Below are 19,593 nucleotides of genomic sequence, written 5' to 3' on the forward strand. Positions count from 1 at the left end.
ATACTGAACAGGGCAGACGTGGACATGTTTTTCTTGTTATCTTAGAGAAGCTGAGTGGTTTCCTCATCTATTTTTCTTATGATTTTAAGGAATACTTTTGGATTGATATGCACCATTGTGAGCTGTACTTCAGAAGACACACCTAGACAGATATTTTTAAAAGTTTTCTCAAAGTAACAAGCACTTGGTTTACTGTAACCACTTCACATATGATTTTTAAAACACACTTTTCCATCAAGGTTAAGAAATAGAGAAAGATGTGAAAATATTAGCCCAATGTGAAGCTTAAACTTAGATCAGAAGGGAAATTACAGATTTCCTTTCCATGAATCTTGTTGTGGGAGGAAAAAATTCATTGCTGCGTGTGGATTCTCCTCCATTTGCCCTTTTGTCAGTTCCTCGTTTATGTTAAAGAAGTATGTGGAGAAAGGTTATTCAAGGCATCATTTAAGCATTCTTGCTTTTTTTAAAAAAAATAATAGGATTTTGCCTTATCTTCAGCCCACACAGTGGCAGCAAGTTCCCTCAAGGCCCCAGTTCTATCACTTGTATCTTTTCTTTGTTTCATTCATTCATTGGTTCATGTAACTGTTAGTAAATATCTGTTATGTTTCAGGCAACTTATTGGGAGTAGAGGTTAAACCAATGAAAAGACTCTCACAAGGTCTTGGGAAAATTGTATGCAAAAACCCAAAACACAAATATTAATATATGATGTCCTTCACCACACTCAAGAGGACATACTGTTTATTCTTTGTTGGTGTGATGGAGTTTGGGCCCAGATGTCTTGGAAATGGGGAAGTGTTTCTCTCTTCCTTCACTTTTATTGAAGGTGCTAATTATGTAAATGTTCTTGGGTTCCAGCCAATCCCTTTTTCAAGCAAATACCCCCATCAAGAGAAGCTTGTGTTCATGTTTGTTCTCAATTAGTAATATTAGAGGCTTCAAATCAGGCTGGATAGATATCAAAAGAAGTGAATACTATTTGAAACTACACATAGGGTATATTGGTACTTTTAATTCAAGTATTGTCACCAAAATATCATTGTTGACAGCTTTATTCATACTAGGAATATTGTCAAAAAATATACTGTTGCAACCTTCAGTTCTTCTATATGTGTGGATCAGAGCTTCTCAGTTGCTTCTTACACATCTCTAAGTACATGAATCACATGCCATGGTTTATGTTAATAGAGGAACACATTGTGTGTGTGTGTGCGACCCCATGGACTGTAGCTCACTAGTTCCTCTGGCCACGGCATTCTTCAGGCAAGAATACTGGAGTGGGTTGCCATTTCCTTCTCTAAGGGATCTTCCCAACCCAGGGTTTGAACCCTGGTCTCTGGCATTGCAGGCAGATTCTCTACCATCTGAACCACCAGGGAAGCCCCTGAGTTGCACATTGCAGAATCTGTTTTCCTCTGATTACAATTTCCAAGTGTTCCCACTTACCAGGATGTTCTTTGCAAAGATGAGATTGGATACAAACATCTACTGCCCTGTGTCAGTATAGGTGAGGCAGAGAGCCATTCTGTAATCCAATGGAAGGTATAAAGTCAGGAAGAGCTGGGAATGGGAACAATTGAGGAAAGAGCACAGGAGGGTAGACTACCCCAAGGGTGCTCTGTGCATCTGGTCTTGCAGCAGAACACAGGCTGTTGAAGAAGAGTTACAGAAAATAGGTATTGTAGGAAAGTCTCCATCAGGGAGGCCTGGGGCATGTTCTGCTGTTGGGCAGAACAAAGCTCCCAGGATCTAAGAGCTGGTGGGCGTGGGGAAGACTTGCTGCTAAGTTACAAGAGGTCCACTGCTTGGAAGACAGAGGAGGACTGCCAGTCTCATCCATAAGGCCACTGGGGTGCTACATAGGTGACCAAGGTAGGTCAAGCAGAAATCAGGCACAAAGTAGAAATTGCATTTCAGGAACAATGCATAAATCCCATTATCAAATGTAGGCCAGAATGTTCAACTTGAATTAGCGGCAGACTTGATATTGAATCACAGAGCCTGGGCTATACCAGTGTAGTTCTCTCCTGCCTGAAGTCAGGGTTTTCAGAGATCAGGGAGACCAGAGATTAAATTTGGGGGATAAAGGATCAAGAAATATACCCAAGTGGCCCTGATTTTGTGAATAGGGTGGAGAGTGGGAGATACAGAGCAAAGAATGAAGTAGGATGAAGCACTGTTATCCATTTCAGAGTCTCATCTTTCACTTCTCACCAAATTGACCTCATTATTTAAGCTGATCCCATTGTCAGGTTATTTACGGTTAGACCGTATGGGGAATTGCCCCATTGATTCAGCTAACAAGGTTTTGTGAAAGGCAAAGGCAAGACTAAAAAGTTTTCTGCTTTCATCACTGCCAGACCTTTTCTTGGAGGTCACCAACAACAACCTCTTGTTTGGACATTAACTTCCTCCTCTTCTTTGCAACACCGAACGCTGCTGGTCGAGGACCTCCACCCCATGACATTCTCCTCTCCTGGTTTCTTTGACATGATCATTTTCTTCCATCTTGCTGACATTCCTGCTTTGTGTCCTTTCTTTGTTCCTTTCTTTATCTCCCACTCTGCAGTTATGTGCTTCCCTGGTGGCTCAGAGGTAAAGAATCCACCTGATAATCTCTAGAAGAATATTTCTTCTGGTAGTTTCTAAGCAAGAATCCCTATTACAGAAGCACCCTCTCTTAGCAGTCACCTCATCCCTCCTTAGGCAGAATTTCATTACATACCCAGGCCTGAACTAGTCACACATGAAGCTATCAGGACTTGACAGATCATTCATCCCCTGAGGCCGAGGTGGCCCTGATTCCCCAGAAGATCGTGGCTGGGAGAGAAGGTTGCTAACTGAGCAAAATCAAGGCTCTATGAGGAAGAGAGGCTATTAACACTGATTAGGCAAACTACTGTATCTTCTTCATGTAAGTTTGGGTTCAATCAATGTTTATTAAGTAGGGCTTTTGTTTTATTTCAAGATATGAAGAATTTTAACTCGAATATTCTAATGCTGTAATGAATTATAAATACTGATATTGAATAAACCTTTAAAATGATCAGTGCTGCACATAACAGGTTCATTTCAACTGTTTTGCTTAAGTTCATATGGAGCGATTATAATTAAGATTTTGAAAGCAAACTTGATTGAGATTTTAATAGCTGTCTAAAACTGCTGGCCAGAAAACTGTGCTCAGAATTGCTCATTAAGTAGAATTGTTTCCTGTCACTTTTTGAGGGAATGTTTTTCTGAGTCTTTGAGTGCTATATTCACAGGATTCAAATGTTCATAGAATTTCAGCTATCTGTTAACAAATTTACCTTTTGGCACTGAATTGCAGAATTCTCAAAATGCCTGCCAAGTGTGAAATGTAATAAGCAATAGGTCAAAAAATTATGATTTTGAGATGTTTTGTAGCATTTTAGAGTTGGAAAGAGAGGCTGCTTAACCAGAATCCTCTTCTCGTACCCCTGAGAGGACTCTTGTCCTTCCCACTCGGTGTCTGTTCAGGCCCAGCACCTCTCAAGATCCACTGTGGGTCAGTCAGAGGTGGAAGCCAGAGAATTTGAAGAAATTCTTGTATCCTTCGCACAGCAGTTAGTACCGTCCTCTGTGAGTGGGGGCTCGTTTAACCTTCTGAATTGTTGTCACCGGTCCACCACACAGATGATCCCAGTGGAGAGATTAAAGCGGGCCAGCACCCTCTGGGTGCTGAAGATATTCTATGCAGTCAAAGAGATCAGAAAGATTCACTTTATTTCTGAATGAAACAAGCGACAGAACAGAGGAACACTGCTTCTAAACTCTTCATTGGATATTGCTGCTCAGAGTTATGGACCTTGGCACCAGAGGGCTTTGAGCTGGCATTTTATGTTTTCAGCAACCCTCTTGCTAACTGCTGAGAAGTGATGACTCTCAATATTTTGACAGCCTGCAATAGGACTCAGGAGAGAAGCAAAATCTAAGATGATGCCTGGCTTGGGCATTTGAACAAGTTTTCTGAAGGTTAAAGGGTCTGGATAAGATCAAATTCCTCCCAAGTGTAAAAGTCAGGTATTCTTATCTAAGGGCAGTTTGTTTACATGCATGCTCAAATATGTGTAAAAGTTAGTGTGATTCTCACAGGGAGTAGTGGTAGGAAAAGAGCAGAGAAACTGAGTAAGCTATATACAGAAGAGATAATGGATTTCAAATCAGACTTTCTTTCCCTTAATAATTCATAGAAACATTTTTACATCAGTTCTATAGGCTTCTACTATTCTGTTGCAAAGGATACATGCATGTGTGCTCAGTCATGTTTGACTCTTTGCAAACCCATAAACTGTAGCCCACCAGGCTCCTCTGTCCATGGTATTTCCCAGGCATGAATACTGGAAGGGATTGCCATTTCCTCCTCCAAGGGATCTTCCTGGCCCAGGAATCGAACCTGTGTCTCTTGCGTCTCCTGCATTGGTAAGGAGATTCTTTACCACTGAGCCACCTATTCTGTTAAACATCTGCAAATACATATTTAGTCATTATTCCTTTGAGAAAAAAATATGAATCTGTAATTTTTCTTCAAAGTTTTAAAAATGAACTTCCTGCTAATATTATCTGAAACTCCCAGCAAACTTCCACATCACTAGTACTTCAAAATGACAGGGAGTAACAGGAGTTACTCCTGTTGGAGTAACAGGCTGATTCTAAAGTAAGATGCAGAAGGCTGGGAAGACATTGCAGAAATTAAGTATTCCCAGCCCCACTGTACTCTGCCTATCCATACAGATTCTGTACATTTTTTTGAATACATGTAACTGTTTGTTATAGGCTTCCCAGGTGGCTCAGGGGTAAGGAATATGCCTGTCAGTGCAGGAGATGCAGGAATGATCGCTGGGTATCGAAGATCCCCTGGAGAAAGAAATGGCAACCTGCTCCAGAATTCTTGCCTGGGAAATCCCATGGACAGAGGAGTCTCATGGGCTGCAGTCCATGAGGTCTCAAAGAGTTGTATACAACTTAGCAACTAAAACAACAATTCTTCATTAGAATACCTTATCTGTAAGCCTCATCTAGCTTTTTTTAACTTTTAGGACAAATTCCAAATTTGTGCTTTATTCAGGAAAGTTAATTGGGGGAAATTATGTTCATAAGTGCAGAAGTTCAGGTGAAAAACTTTAACTGCTAGACTTTTCTTCTTAAAGCAAAATAATAAAATATTACGATGTCAACCTTGACATTGAGTCATAAAGTAGGTTAATATGGATTTTATACAGTGCTTTGACTCCATTCCTGCAAAAACCTTTAATGATGAATATAATATTAAAATTGGAGCTATGCTTCCATGTTTGAATCTAAGGTTTGCCATTAGCTGTTAGACTTTATGAAAATTATTTAATCTCTTGGCGTTCCAGTTTATCTGTGAAAGGTCTTCCCTTGTGGCTCTTTACAGCTGGTAAAGAATCCACCTGTAATGTTTGGAGACCTGGGTTCAATCCCTGGGTTGGGAAGATCCCCTGAAAAAGGAAAAGGCTACCCACTCCAGTATTCTGGCCTGGAGAATTCATGGACTGTGTATAGTCCATGGGGTCTCAAAGAGTTAGACACGACTGAGCAACTTCCAATTATCTGTGAAAAGGAATAATCCCTACCTCATAGGGTAGTTGTGAGGATCACAAATTGATATACATAAAATGTTTAGAACAGTGCCTGGTCCATGATAAGTGTTACATATATCACTTTTTGAAATGACAACAAAGGGAATGTATTTATGAATTTACATAACAAATATGTATGTATCATAGGCTTAAATTAAGAGCATTTGGGATAAATAATCAGTTTTCTGAAACATATTTCCCATTATATCTTGGAAACCCTTATTTTGGCTTTCTTATTAATGAAGTCAACTGAATCAGAACTGTTAGGGTTTCACATTTAAGTTATAATTATACATTTCCTAATACACTGGGAGCAATAAGCTGAAAAGTTATACATACACCAAATGCAAGTGAGACCAGACTGCAAAATGAGCTTCTGTTCCAAGATTCATCTCATTCATTTATTTTTGGGTTTCAATCATGCTAGTCTTCATACATTCTCATCAACATTTTTAATGACTTGGTAAAGTAGAAGGATTTCCTGTGTAATCAACTTTTTTTTTTCCCCTGCGAGTGTGTTTTAAAAATAAAGTTCTTTAAATGTCTAGTCTTTTTTGTTTTTAGTAAAAATGAATGGCCTTAAAAGACATTTGTCCTGCTAGTCTATTTAAAGATGAGAGAGATGAAAGCCAGGAAAACTGGAAGAAGATGGCCTCAAGAGAAAGATCTGTATGATAAATTTGAAATTGCAAGGAATACTGTTTCTCCTTTCCCAGGCAGAGCTGTCACCTCAGAAACCTATTTTTTATGAAAAGAAGAGTGTTACACAGAGTATTAGAGTTTAGTCTGTTGAATACATATGTGGGTAAGGCACTTGAAGGTGACCACGAATCATTCAATCCTGGTATATTAATACAACGGAGACTTGCATTTTCGTCCAGGAGAAATCTTAACCAAACAGAAGTATAGATTCTCCAGAAAAAAAAAAAAAAAGATAGAATTACTGTCTACTACAAGACAGTGGCTCAGATGGTAAAGAATCTGCCTGTAATCCAGGAGACACGGGTTCAATCCCTGGGCAAGGAAGATCCCCTGGAGAGTGGAATGGCAACCCACTCCAGTATTCTAGCCAGAGGAATCCCCATGGACAGAGAAGCCTGGCAGGCTACAGTGCATGAGGTTGCAGAGTCCAACACAACTTAGTGACTAACACTTCTACTTTTCACATAAGACAGTAATGCAATATTTCAGGACCCAGGATAATTCCCCCCTGGATTCAATAGCCAATAGACACTCCAAGGAAGTCCTGTGAGGAAAAGTATAATTCTTCTGTACTGTAGAGAAGAAATGTCATTCTTAGCCATTGATTGGAAAGGTCAGGTAAATCCCACTCTACTTCCCTGACTGCTTTGTGCTCACAAAAACATCTCAAAGCACTTCTTAAATGCCTCTTTATTTCCCACCTGTGTCATTTGCAAAGTAATATTTTTCTCTTTCATTGTGTGAATTAATACTTGATCTCTTTGTTTTAGACATTCTCTACCTAATGTTACGGGAGTGGTGAATGAGTTCATCATTACTTTATAAAGTTAGTATTTCTCAGCTTTACTTTTTCTTTCTAAAGAGCCCTAATTCTTTTATCCAGTTATCCTAAATAGGTATATAGCAAATCCTTCCTAAATGTGAATTTTTCTTTTCTTAAAAAAATAAAGAAGAAGATTTTGCTTTAACTTACTTTGCCTAATGTTTCTGAGATACAATCTCTACCTAGAAGATAGATTGCTAAGATTAGAGAAATTTGGGGAACACTGGGCAGAAAAGTTAACAGTTTTACTTAACAGATTGTCATGCTTTGGGTCATGCAGGAAAGCTAATTGGGAGGAAATTACACCTTTAAATGCAGGAAGTTCAGACAAGAAAGCTTTAACTGCCAGACTTTTCTTCCTAAATTAGAACAAAATAATGAAACAGTGCAGTGTCAACTTGAATGCCAGAACTGGACTGCATGGGGTTGAGTGAGCCCTGGCTTCCTGACTTCTTTCCTGAATGCCCTTAGATAAGCAGGTAATCTCTCTACACCTTGGTGTCCTCATCTGTAAAATGAAGACAGTGGAATAATACCATTCTGGGGCAGCTGGAAATTATGAATCTTGATGTGCTAATATGCACTGTGACTCTCTAGGAGGGGTTAGAGTTTAAAGCTGATTTTTTTTCACCCAAGAGTCTCCCCATAACCCCTCTTAAAAAACTACTTAACATCCTGTTGAACTTAGTTTTAGAAGCACTGACATGTTGCTGCTGCTGCTGCTGCTGCTAAGTCGCTTCAGTCGTGTCCGACTCTGTGCGACCCCGTAGACGGCAGCCCAACAGGCTCCCCTATCCCTGGGATTTTCCAGGCAAGAACACTGGAGTGGGTTACCATTTCCTTCTCCAGTGCATGAAAGTGAAAAGTGAAAGTGAAAGAAGCAGTGACATAGGGACATTTGATTTTTGCTTGTGCTTCAAAGGCTCATTTCTAGAAACTTTATTATCTTCAAGTCCCAAAGACTCTTTAAATTTTCTCATGTTGCCTTTTTATTATTGATAAGAACAGGGGAAATTAATTCAAGCATGTACTTTAGAAGAGCTTGAAAGCAAGCTAATAACCTGTATACTAGTTTTTATTAGGGCTTCCCTTGTGGCTCAGCTGGTAAAGAATCCGCCTGCAATGCGGGAGGCCTGGGTTTGATCCCTGAGTTGAGAATATCTCCTGGAGATGGGAAAGCCTACCCCTTCCCGTACTGTGGCGTAGAGAATTCCATGGACTGTATGGTCCGTGGGGTCACAAAGAGTGGGACACAACTGAACGACGTAGCTTTTATTTTATTGATGATGAACTAGCTCTTTTGAGGAATGACAGGTGCATTATAACAGTACTGGCCTACAGATTTGTGAATATACAGAATCTGACCTTATATGTTAAAAATTAAAAAAAAATAACAACACAAGTATACAGAACGAATTTTATTATAGTGCTCTTATGATTCACTTTTCTCATAGCTATGTCTCCTACATTTATATGAACGGTTGAGCAAAGTATGGATATCATGTAAAGTTTAATTAGCTTTTATTTCAATTAGGAAAGAAGTTTTAATTTTTTTTTTTTTTAACAAGCTTCTAATCATTAGAAAAAAAAAAAAAAGAATGAGCATAGCATGTAAGTCCGTGTCTGGTTGTTAGGTAGACCATGTTTCCTTTATGTCCTCATGCTGCTCCCCCATTGCACACACGTATGCACCCCAGGCTTAGTGTCTGGACTTTCACACTATTCCAACTTATCAAACTGCTCTGTTATGCTGTTCCAGGCATCCCACATTCCCTTGCTTGCTTGCTAAGTCGCTTCCGTCATGTCTGACTCTTTGCGACCCTATGGACTGTAGCCCGCCAGGTTCTTCTGTCCATGGGATTCTCAGGCAAGAATACTGGAGTGGGTTGCCATGCCCTCCTTCAGGGGGTCTTCCCGACCCAGGAATGGAACCCGTGTCTCATGCATTGACAGGCTGATTCTTTCCCGCTGAGCCACCAGGGAAGACCTGAGAGAGCTTGAGGGCTTATTGGAACATTAGTGGTCTGAACCCTTGCCCAGAGTTGCTGAGTCATTAGAATTGGGATGGAATCCAAGCAGCATTTTCATCCAGTTCCCAGGTGCTGTGGATGCTGCTGCTGTGGGGAACCACATCGGAGAATCTCTGCCCATAGAGCGCTCTCAAAAAAGCAGATCCCTTTCCTCTAGTTTCCCAACTAAAAAATGATTCATTATGATTGCCCCATCCATTGGTTGCTTTCCTATCCCCTGTCATCTGCATTTGAACAGGAGTCTCCTTTTTAAAGACTACAAACCTTAATTCACAGGAATAAATCTAGTTCTTGGCTTCATATCCTTCAATCTAAGCTGCTTTGACCCACTGTTGCACTAAAACTGTCCTTTCCCTAGGGTATTAAGGCTTCCTGGTTGCCACACACCCACATCTTAACTGCTACTAGTAACATGTAAAGGTTAAGAGCATGGTCTCAGGAGGTGGACTGCCTTGGGTTGAGATGCTGGGTCCTCACTCTACCCAGCTGTAGACACTTTATTTCTGCTTGATATTCCTCATGCGCAGCTGGATTTCAATAACAATACCTATCTCATAGGATTGTTTTGAATATTAAATTTCACCAACTCAGTGGACATGAGCTTGAGCAAACTCTTATAGATAGTGAAGGACAGGGAAGCTTGGCGTGCTGCAGTCCATGGGATGGTAAAAAGTTGGACAGAACGTTCGGACTGAACAACAACAAAAAATATTTCCAAAGTACGGAGAATAGTCCCTTAAAAGTAGTACGTGTCATGTAAGTTTTTTAAAAGCTTTTTCCTCAACTTCATTGAGATATAATTGACCTAAAACAGTATAAGTTTCAGGTTACAGTGTGTTAATTTGACACATTTTATATTGCAAAATGATCACCACCAGAGCAGTAACCAACATCTCTGTCCCATCACATGATTACCATTTGTGTGTGTGTGTGATGAGAATGTTTAAGATCTACTCTTTTAGCATCATTCAAGTATATCATACACTATTTTTAGCTATAATCACCATGCTGTACATTAAACCCCCAGAAGATGTTAATCTTATAAGTAAAAGTTTGTGCCCTTTGACAAGTATATCTGCATTTTCCCAACTTCCCAGTCCCTGGGATTCAAACCACTGTTCTACTTTCTGTATCCATGAATTTCACTGTTTCTTCTTTTTTTTAGATTCCATGTGTAAGTGATCCCATGCAATATTTATCTTTCCCTATCTGATTTATTTCACTTAGCATAATGCCCTTAAGGTTCATTCACATTGTCACAAACTGTGGGATTGCCTTCTTTCTTGTGGTGAATAGTATCCCACTGCATATACATGAAACATCTTTATTATCCATTCATCTGTAAATGAACACTTAGGTTGCTTCCACATCTTAGATACTTTGAAAAATGTTACAATGAATATAAGAGTGCAGATGTCTCTTCAGTATTCTGATTTCAGTTCCTTTAGATAAATACCCCTCGGATGTGGGATTGCTGGATGACATGGTAGTTCTATTTTTAATTTTTTGAGAAGCCTCGGTACGGTTTTCTGTAGTAGTTGTACCAGCTTGCATTCTGATCAACAGACCAGCAATGCACAAGGGTTGCCTTTTCTCCATACCTTGCCAACACTTGTCATCTCTTATGTTTCTTGATGATAGCCTTTCTGACAAGTGTGAGGTGATATCTCACTATGGTTTTGCTTCGCATTCCCTGTTGCTTAGTGATGTTGGGCACCTTTTCATGTACCTGTTGGTCTTTTGTATATCTTTTTTTGAAAACTGCCTGAATAGGAAGGAACTAAATAGTTCCTTTGTACACTTTTAATTGGGTTGGTTTTTGTTGTTGTTGTTGCTTTTGAGATGTGTGAGTTCTTATATGTTTTGAATTAGTATTAGTGAAAGTCACTCAATCGTGTCTGACTCTTTGCAACCCCATGAACTGTACAGTCCATGGAGTTCTCCAGGCCAGAATACTGGAGTGGGTAGCCTTTCCCTTCTCCAGGGGATCTTCCCAACCCAGGGATTGAACCCAGGTCTATTGGATACATGATTTGTATGTATGTTTTCCCATTCCATAGGCTGCATTTTCATCTTGTTGTTTCCTTTGCTTTGTCAGAGGTTTATGTTAGCTATTATTAAAAGTTTCCCAGATTTGCCTCTCAGGGTCTCACCTTCATGATTTCTATCATGGCAGCATATCACCTCAACTATCAATTATTTCTTCAAACCAATCTACTTTACCAACATTATTATAAAAGAAAATGTATTACTATAAATGGAATACCAGCATCACTTGATATAGAAGGTAACTATAAAATAAATACAGTGAAAAATCAATTATTTTTTTTTTAATTCTAGACCGTTATTTTCTGCAGAACACTCTGAGCCTGAGACTTAACCCTTTTTTATGAAAAAGAGGTAAATTAGCAAGCTCTAGCCGCTATCACATTTCAGTGACTAGCCCCACATTTCAGTGTCTTCATATGCTAGAGTTTATCATCCACTCACGTAGTAGTCCAGTGCAGGCCTGCTACCTCCGGGGACCTGGCCTCCTTCCACTTTGTGGCACCAACACCTGCTGGACCCAGGAATCTCTTTGCTTCTAGTCAGCAGATAGAGGCAGAGAACATGGAGAAAGACACCTGTTTTGTTGCCTTTTAGGTCTGAAACTGTCCTAAGTCACTCATCCCTTGATATAAGTCACCTAGAGGCAGGTGTGCAGGGAGTGTTGGTCCAGGCTAAGTAGCAACTTTACGCTATGAAATCGAGAACACAAGTTTTTGGTGGTCAAATTCTGACATATATATAGGTTATAGCAAGACATAGCCACAGTGTCTTAAATGCTAGGAGGGATCGTACAGCTATTACCTCTTTGGGAAAGGGAAAGTGTTAGTCACTTAGTCATGTCTGACGACCCCATGGACCATAACCCACCAGGCATCTCTGTCTATGAGATATGGGATTCTCCCAGCGAGAATACTGGGGTGGGTAGACATTCCCTTATCCAGGGGATCTTCCTGGCCCAGGAAGATCGAACCCAGGTCTCCCGCACTGCAGGCAGATTCTTTACCATCTGAGCCACCAGGGAAGCCAAGTATTATTTTTTTAGTTCAATTTATTCTCCTCTCTCTGAACCTCAGTTTTACTGGGAAACTGTTCCAAGAAGTTAGCAACTGTCTTACTTAGCAAGTATGAAATCCATATATACATGGGAGAAACCTGTTTCTCTATATCAAGATACAAAGTTAATAAGATAGTATCAAAGTAGCTTTTTACCTCCTAGTTTAGCCTAGAACTCTCCTTGGCTAGATGGGAAATGAGCTCACTCTCTATATATGTGTCTTTATAATAACCAAGAATGCATGATGTGTTTGATAGGAACATATACCCTCCTACATTTTAAAATTTAACTGTGTGCCATTACTAGACTTTTATAAATTCAAGTTGCTTTTCAGGTATTATTTGACATATATCTGAAGTGTGTGAGACTCATGCCAAGTACCGTGACACTGATTGCATGATTTCTGCTGGTGCAGTACATCTGAAATTTTTTCTTGTACTAATCTCAAGCTGATGAAGCCTGGGTATGTTTGAGTGGCCAGTTGAAAGGGAGAGGAATTTCTCATTGGATTTTTAAAAAATGAAAATATGAAGCTGTTTGGAGTTTGACTATGATGTCATAAGAAAAAACTTGGTTCAGTTTGTCATTAAGAAATATGTCTCCCAGAGGGTCAGCCTTTGGGAGTTGAGGTATGAGGGCAGCATGTGCTCATAATAGAGATATTTATACTTAGTGATTTATGATTCACAGCTGCATTTTTGTAGCTTGCTATTCATCAGCCAGCTGGGGAACAGGGTAGAAGATAAAAACAGAACTGGATACCAGATCTATCGTCAAAGATGAGATGGAGACATGAATGGGTCATTTAGGAAGTAGGGGTGGGTGTATAGGTACAGCTTGATAAACAAGAAAGGGTTCACGGAGCTTCACGGTGTCAACACTGAGTTCAATAAAGTGTGACAGATGGCTCAGTTGGAGGATGATGGATCATAGTACTAGGACATAGTACTTAGAACATAGTACTCCCTTTTGGTTGCTCAGTGGACTTAGGACTTCCATTTTCAGGGTGGGAGAGATTCAGGAGCACAACTGTTTCCTCCAAGGAGGTGGACTGTCCGGTTGTGGTGGGGAGGGGACTGTGACTCACGGAACAGCACTTGCTCACACGCAGCCCTGTGAGGTAGTGACAGTCCTTCAGTATCAGCTCCCCAGCCCTTGGTGGGCATCTTACCACATTCTGGATATATTGTCCTAGATCTTGAGTGAACTTCCACGGACATTGCTTCAGGGTTTCCTGTAGAACTGGGGGAGCAGGGCCTTCGCCTCTCTTGGCAGAGGAGGGCTGGTGGTGGGATGAGGTTAGTGAGGCCATATGAGGGGAGCTGGAAAACAGATGCAAGAAATGAACTGAGGGTTTCCTGCTGTGTTCTTCCTGTGCCAGCCTACACCTCCCTCTACCGTTAGAGTCTTTTCTTTTTTCTGTTATTTCCCAGTGAATCAGAATCTTTGCTGAGGTGGGGGAGGAATGTCCCCTGTGAACTGCTGGCTCTCAGGAAATCAGTTGATTTTCCCCACCAGGGCCTCCGATGTCCTTCCCAGTGTCCCACTCCTTTCTCACTCTCTGGAGCCAGCTGCAGCCTGTGGCAGACAGGAGGAGGTTCCGTGCTCAGTTAGCACTGTTCATCCCCTCAGCTCTCTCTGGAAACAGCTTTCAGTTACAAGTTCACAGAGAAAGGGAATTTTATCAAGGAAAACGGCAAAGGATGGAGTGACACAGCTTTCGCATCTCCGTCTCTTGCTTCTATGTCTTTGTCCTGTCATGCTTCCTGTCTCCCACTCCCAGGAGAGAAAACAGCCAATCAGGATCTTTCACCAAGAGCTTCTTCGGGAATCTAATGAAAATGGCAGGCGGTGATTCGCGATTAAGAACTTCTCTTGCCAATGGTGGTGAAATGACCAAACCACCAGGTCCTCAGTTACATATAAGGATCAAAAGAAATATGAAGAAATTTCTCTGAAAACAGAACCTCAAAAAAAAAAAAAAATAATGGCAGAGTTAGAAAGGATGGTGTGAAGCTCTTTTGGTCTTTGTTGGAAGACTGGAATGTGCGTCAAAAGGATCAGGAAAGTCTTTCTATACTCAGTTCTCTTATACCTGGAGACCCCAGGAGCTGTGAAGGTGCTTTGTGCCCCAACAAGTTTCCCTTAAAACTGTAGAGATACACTGGAACTCCTGGGTGTGTCTTGAGTCTTGAGGAGTGTCAGAGTGGAGCAGGGAGGTGATCTGGCTTAACCTGGAAAAATTAGAGGAAAGGCTTACACAGTCCTAGATAGAGACTGTGGTCAAAATAGCTCTGATCTTGGATTCAAATTTTGGCTGTGCCAGGAATAGACATGATTAATGTCTTTATTTCTCTCTGGATCAGTGTCCTTATCTCTAAGGGAAGACTGAGCTAAATTTCATTCATTCTAGCAGCCATTCATATTCATTGCCAGTCACTGTGCTTTAATATGAAAGTATAAAGAAAACATTATACAATCCTTGTCTCAGAGAACCTCTCAATTAAGTGGAGGAGACAGATGTTGCTGATACTTATAAAAGCATGTGTAAAGTACCATAATAAATGTACAAAGTGCTATTGGAATGCAGAGAGGGAGGGATGGCTTGTCTCAGGAATAGAGCTGCAGTAGAGTAGGCAATATGTAAATCATGTCTTAAGAACAGAACTGCCTACCATTGCCCAAGTATAAAAGCCAGAATATATGGGAATGCCTGGTATGTTTGAGAATGAAAAAGTTTAGCTGTGACTATAACATTGCATGTCTGGAGGTTTGTAAGAGAAGCTGAAAAAGATGGGTTTAGGTTCATCTGTAAATAGTCTATTACAACAGCTCCTGTCATTCCATTGCCTATGAAGACACACTGGAAATTGTAAATAGAGGACCTGGATTGCACACAATTTGAGCAGAGAATATGAAAGCACAGAAGCTGAATTCTGATGATGCTTTAATGCAGGAAAGAAATGATGAGGGACTGAATTTTTAAATAGGGATAATGATAGAAGTGTATATATTTGAAATACAATCAAAATATAAGAGCACTGGTGGTGGGGGTGGAATGGTTTAGTCATTAGCACGTTCGACTCTTGTGACCCCATGGATGGTGGCCCACTGGGCTTCTCTGTCCGTGGGATTTCCCAGGCAAGAATAATGGAGAGGGTTACCGTTCCTCCTTCAGGAGATCTCCCGACCCAGGGATCAAACCAGGGTCTTCTGTATTGCAGGCAGTCTCCTCCATTGCAGGGGGATTCTTTACTGGACTGAGCCACCAGGGAAGCTGATAGAATTTAACAGTTGATAGAGGCAAAGGAAGGAAATGAAGGTTTTAGTGTTGAGGTAAAGGTGAGAATTTCAGCCTGTGTGTCCAAGGTGGCAGGAGGTTTAGGGTGGGAGGCAGGAATTTCGTCTCGGATGGGAAGGCTTGGAGCACTTCAACATGCCAATCTGAGCATGCAGAGATTTTGCTATGTAATAAGTGGTTTTGCTTTGTAATAAGTGGAGATTTGCATCTGGAGCCCAAGGGAGAAAGAAATATTTAGTAGCAGGGGTTGGTAAAGCCTTAGGAGAAATGAAGTCCTCTAGAGTGGGCTTCTGACAGGCTAAGAGAAAAAGAATCAAAATAAAAATCAAGGAACATAGAATTTAGAATTTAGGTCTGCAATTCACTGCCCAGAGCCTCTACCTCCAAGGCAGACTTAATCCGCCTTAACCTATGTTCAGGTCAAGTTGAGAGCTACTGGGAGAAATGCTATCTCCTTTCCTGTTCTAATACTGCCTTCTCTGTAGGGCTTGCATCAGAATTCTCTCCATCTGTCTAATAATTATTCTTCCTTGTAGTGTAGTAAGGATCACCCCCTATCTTTCTTTCATGTCATGTTAATTTAGGTTCTCCTAGGGGAAAAAAGTGAAAGTGTTAGTTTCTCAGTTGTGTCTGACTCTTTGTGACCCCATCGACTATAGCCCGCCAGGCTTTTCTGTCCATGGAATTCTCCAGGCAAAACTACTGGAGTGGGTTTCTGTTTCCTTCTCCAGGGGATTTTCTTGACCCAGGGACTGAACCCGAGTCTCCTGCATTGCAGGCATATTCTTTACCATCTGAGCCACCGGTTCTCCTAGAAGCAGGTACCAAATGTGACTAAATATATAAGAGATTTATCAAGGGAAACATTTGTAAAAGACAAAACTTGGAGGGTGGTAAGCCAGAGAAGGCAGGAGAACATTCAGATTATGATGAAGGTCTGACTCATGTGAAGGAGAGAGGGAAGGAAGAAGGATAGGGTAGGAGGTATCTCAGAGTACCGCATAGTTCCAAGAAAACTTTGACCAGAATTGTGGGGAGTCTTTATGTCACATCTTGGAGGAATAGACTCACCTGAATTCCCCCACCATGCTTAGCCATTTCTAGGAGAGCCCACAAGCAGTGCTCAGTCACATGCATGCTTAGTCACTTCAGTTGTGTCCAACTCTTTGCAACTCTATGGACTATACTCTGCCAGGCTCCTCTGTCCATTAGATTCTCCAGACAAGAATACTGCAGTGGCCATCCTCCAGGGATCTTCCCGACCCAGGGATCAAACCTGCATCTCCTGCAAGCCTTCTGCGTTGCAGGCTGATTTTTTTACCCACTGAACCATCTGGGAAACCTGTGACTCAGTAATTAATCCAAAGGAGTGACAACTGGAACCATCAGACCAAAACCCTCCCAGAGCAGAGATGCTAGTGGTGCACATTTCATGGCCACTATAGATGCCTTCAGTGAGTCAGTGACGCTTCCTAAATGTTCTACTGGCACTTATTATCCACACCAGTCAAAACTCAGCATGTCCAGCATTCCACCATAGTTTCATTTTGTGTCCACCCAACTGGATTATAAACCCTTCTTTAAAGATCAGTGCCATGTCCTTAACTCCTAGGCATCTAGGTATTCATCATAATAAGAATTGTGTTATTTTCTTTACTTGAATTTATCTGAGAGTTGTAGCAGTGGGAGTTTTGACTTAGGAAGTTGAGATGGGGGAAGTTAAGAATATGATTTGGTTGAGGAGTCCCATAGATATCACAGTGAGGGAGGGAGGATTAGAGCATGGAAAGCAGACATACCCGCTAAAGAAAAGCAGACACTAGGGCCTAGGCACATGCATTTGGTTAGGTAAAGTCCAGGTATGCAAACAAAACACAGTATCCAGAGAACATGATGGAAATGCTAGTCTAGGCAAGAGCTAGCAGGGAGGAGGTCCAGCAAGGTATAATGGATGGGAGTTTGAAGTAGACATCACTGCGACTCTTTGAAAACTAACCTTTATACCCACAAGGCAGTTTTCATACACCATATCACACCTTCTTTACCTTGATTAATTGGACCAGAAGAGACACCTGTCTCAAGCTGAACCTTTCAGAAGTTTTTACTCCGGGTTCAGTAAATCTAATTAGTTGAATTTTCCTTGAACTGAGCTGACATGTTCAACACAGAGTTCTTGGAGCCTGCTGGGGCACTCATATACACTAAGAAGCAGGAGACGCAGATTGCAGAAAGACAAGAATGAGTCAGACATTCAGAGAATTGAGGTGAGAGCATAACTCTAGAAAATAAGAATGAGACTGAGAGAATGGTTGCCTGGACTCCTGAGACATTTCCAACCCTGGACCCAATCCTGTGCGTTACACAACACTAGGTTCTGAGATAACCTGCCAACCTTAGATTAAATTCCCTATTTTTCTTAATCCAGTTTGATTGGGATTCTTTTAGTGGTTCAGGTGGTGAAAAATCTGCCTGCAATGCAGAAGACCTGGGTTCAATCCCTGGTTTAGGAAGATCCCCTGGAGAAGGGCATGGCAACCACTCTGGTATTCTTGCCTGGGAAATCTCATGGACAAAGGAGCCTGGTGGGATATACAGTCGACAGAGTCGCAAAGAGTCCGACACTACTGAAAAACTAACCCACACACACTTTTAGTGGTAGCCAAATAATATTGACCTTGACAGTTTGTCAGGTATGCTCAAGACATAAACAGAAAACTCAGAAAAGTGCAATGTGCAGAGATACAGACAAGCAAGAGGTTATCATTAGGAAAACTCGGAAGAGTAGCCCGAACAAGGCAGCTTTTAGTCTGGTAACTGGAAATGGGTAAGCAAGTCAGAAACTAAGCACACAGAACCTGGTTACAGGAACTAGGATATAGGGTAGAGCCTTCACTGCAGAAACAAGGCAGAAAATGTTGGTTATTAGGAATAAAGTAAAAGAGGCAGATGAAGACCTCTGATCTAGCGAGGATGAATTAATTCATACACTCAGAATTCTTGGGTGTCTGCTACAGTCTAGGGACTGTAGTGTGTTAACAGACTGAGCTCAGGGTTCAGTGTACTGTGGGATGGAGCCAACCTGTCAGTGGAGACACCATGATACCTGCCCTGGAGAAGAGGAGGCTCAGAGGGCAGAATCAGGGCACCAGTCAGCTGATTATGTGGAGTGGATGATAGAATGTTAGAATTTGAAACATTCTGGACAAAAGCAGAGATATTACTTTGCCAACAAAGGTCCGTCTAGTCAAGGCTATGGTTTTTCCCTTGGTCATGTATGGATGTGAGAGTTGGACTGTGAAGAAAGCTGAGCGCTGAAGAATTGATGGTTTTGAACTGTGGTGTTGGAGAAGACTCTTGAGAGTCCCTTGGACTGCAAGGAGATCCAACCAGTCCATTCTGAAGGAGATCAGTCCTGGGTGTTCTTTGGAAGGAATGATGCTGAAGCTGAAACTCCAATACTTTGGGCACCTCATGTGAAGAGTTGACTCATTGGAAAAGACCCTGATGCTGTGAGGGATTGGGGGCAGGAGGAGAAGGGACGACAGAGGATGAGATGGCTGGATGGCATCACCGATTCAATGGACATGAGTTTGAGTGAACTCCGGGAGTTGGTGATGGACAGGGAGGCCTGGTGTGCTGTGATTCATGGGGTCGCAAAGAGTCAGACACGACTGAGAGACTGAACTGAACTGAATTAGGCAAAACAGACTTGGAAAAAGTTGAAATTGAAAACTCAGTAACTTTCAAGGAGAAGCTGAGAGGAAGGTAGGCCATAAAAAAGTGATTCAGAACAGGAGATAAGATGTCAGACACTCAGCTTGTCTATTTGTCAGTGTTTCCTAGGGCCCTGGTGGCAGCTGACGAACCTGTAAAAAATACCTCTTGTTCCTTTTTAGACTAAATGAACTGTTTTGTCACAAACCTTCTCTACTTTGCCAAAGTTAAAAACTTCAGGAGGATTTGGAAAGCTTTAGACTCTAGCCTTTCCTAATTCAGTTGTGCCTCAC

General features: G+C 41.3%; 1 protein-coding gene across 4 annotated transcripts in view; it reads left to right on the plus strand.

Annotated features, from left to right (window-relative positions):
* Window positions 1-19,593, plus strand: part of PLPPR5 (phospholipid phosphatase related 5) — a 133,936-nt gene that overhangs the window by 23,030 nt on the left and 91,313 nt on the right. The window lies entirely within an intron of this gene.

Source organism: Bos taurus, chromosome 3, assembly GCF_002263795.3.
Source record: "Bos taurus isolate L1 Dominette 01449 registration number 42190680 breed Hereford chromosome 3, ARS-UCD2.0, whole genome shotgun sequence".
In the NCBI taxonomy this organism is placed as follows: domain Eukaryota; kingdom Metazoa; phylum Chordata; class Mammalia; order Artiodactyla; family Bovidae; genus Bos; species Bos taurus.